Source organism: Poecilia reticulata, linkage group LG8 (assembly GCF_000633615.1).
Source record: "Poecilia reticulata strain Guanapo linkage group LG8, Guppy_female_1.0+MT, whole genome shotgun sequence".
NCBI classification, from domain to species: Eukaryota; Metazoa; Chordata; class Actinopteri; order Cyprinodontiformes; family Poeciliidae; genus Poecilia; species Poecilia reticulata.
In genome coordinates this window covers 21,262,321-21,264,888 of record NC_024338.1, presented here as the reverse complement: position 1 = coordinate 21,264,888, position 2,568 = coordinate 21,262,321, and positions in this window count along the sequence as shown.

The following is a 2,568-nucleotide window of genomic DNA, read 5'->3' as shown; positions in this document are numbered from 1 at the left end:
TTTTTCCCTCTTTTCCAAACAGCTCCATCATCTGCAAAAAGTGAACAACCCATGTCTTTTCCAATATCTTTAAATATGTCATTTATCATAATTGAAAACAGTAATGGACTTATAATACTCCCCTRTGGAGTTCCATTTTCTACTATATATTTTTCTGAGATAACTTCTCCTCTTCTAACTTGCATTTTTCTATTTGTTAAAAAGTCTTTCATCYATTTAAATATTCTCYCTTTAATACCCAACTTGTATAATTTAATTAATAATCCCTCCACCCACATCATGTCATATGCCTTTTCTATATCAAAAAATACWGCCACTACACTTTCTTTATTTACWTGAGCTCTTCTAATGTCATGCTCTAAACATAGTGTTGGATCGTTAGTACTCCTCCCTTTTCAAAAACCACTTTGATATTTTGACATATATCCTTTACTATTTAAATAATATRCTAGTCTATTATTAATCTTTTTTTCATTATTTTACATAGATTTGATGTTAAAGCTATTGGTCTGTAGTTTTCTGGGTTTGAATGGTCTTTTCCTGGTTTGGCTATTGGTATTATAATTGATTCCTTCCAATTCAACGGTAATTTATCCTCCTCCCAAATTTTATTATATAATTGTAATAATATATCTTTAGATTTTTCACTCAGTTGCCTTATCATTCTATACCAGATTTGATCTTTACCTGGTGCCGTGTTTTTTGTCATCTTAAGTGCATTATTYAATTTYGTTTTTGTAAACTCAACATTCAACAAATTATTTGTTTCTTCAACGCTCTGTACTAAATCYTTATATATMATTTTTTTATGTTCTCTTCCTTTTCACTAATATTATTTGAACTATGAATTTTACTAAACGTTCTTGCCAATATTTCAGCTTTGTCTCTTATTATRTTTGTATCATCTATTTTTAGTATAGGATATTTAAACTCTCTTTTTATACCATTCATTCTTTTGATTACTTCCCAAATTTTCTYAATTTTTGTTTCTTTCCCYATCGTATTACAAAAATTTCTCCAATATTCTYTTTTTRCTTTTTTTTWTAKWKYTCYYSWSWMTWKYWYKTTTTMTTTTATAATCAATTWAATTCTTATAAATTGGATTATGTTTGAGTACCTTAAATGCTTTATTTCTTAACTTTATTGCTTCTTTGCAYTCATTTGTCCACMATGGCACCATTTTCTTATCATTCTTACTCCYTGATTTCTTTATAGAATTATCTGSKGCTTCCATTATTATCTTACAAATTATTACATTTGCATMATTTATATCCATWCTCATATCTACTTTTTCTAAGTTTATTTGACTSAAATATCTAAATTTAATCCAGTCTGCCTTATTAAAATGTAACTTTTTTCCAAGCTTTATATTCTTATTTAAATTYAGTCCTACTCTTAYTGTTATGGGGTAATGATCACTACCTATTGTAGATTTTTTTATCAATKAACCATTCACAAATGCCAGCTAAAACATTTGAAATAATCCCCATTCATATATTGATTCTTGTTCCCCTCCCATCATTAATACATACTAGATTTTTCATTTCCATTAATTCTTCTATAACTTGTCCRTTTTTATCATTACATTTACCCCACAAAGTACTATTTGCATTAAAATCTCCACACCWAATTACTTTCCCTTCCAAATATTCAGTTAACTCCTCCATTATTTCAATCGATAATGTTTTACATGBATTATAAAAATGTATTATTTTGAATTTACCTTCTTCTTCCCATATCTCAATTACCACATATTCTAGTTCTTTCCCTTTTCCTAATACCTGATATTGTATCCCTTGTTTAATAAATATTCCACATCCTCCTCCACTTCCCTCCTGTCGATCTCTTCTTACACCATCATATCCTTTAATCACAAAATCTAATGTCTTTTTTAACCATGTTTCCTGTACACAAATAATTTCCGGCTGTTCTTYGAGCTCATCAATATAACCTTTAAGTTCCTGTCCGTTAGCGATTAAACTTCTAGCGTTCCATTGTAATATTAACATGAGCCGTTTTCTCCTGATGGCCCTGGTCTCTCATCTTCCTCCAACTTTTTATTTATGTTCTCCCATGATCCTTCTTTAAGGCCCAAAAACTTTTCAGCTCCTCTCACTATTATTTTAATCTTCTCAGTTTTGTGTTTGGCTTGGTCAGTGCAGTTGATAAACATAAGCTATGAATAATATTAGGTTTTCCACTGGTATTGTGACATTTTCTTCCGTTTGTACTTTGCTTTGCTGTGTAGTTTGACTCACTGTTTGTTCAATCTCTCGTTTTCTGTTCCTTCACATTTTTAACTGCTTCTGCATAGCTTATGTTTAGTTGTTTTAATCAGTACCATTTCTTTTGCCCTCTTCCTTACTTCACATCCAAGCGTGACTCTATGATTCCCTCCACAGTTACAACATTTTTCCTGTGCTTCTTCTTTACATTCTTCTAATTTGTGATCTTCTCCACATTTTGGTCATCTCTGCTTCCCTTTACACACTGCTGCTATGTGTCCATACCTTTGGCATTTGAAACACCGAAGTGATGGAGGTACAGAAGCTCTGACCTGAAAATTGA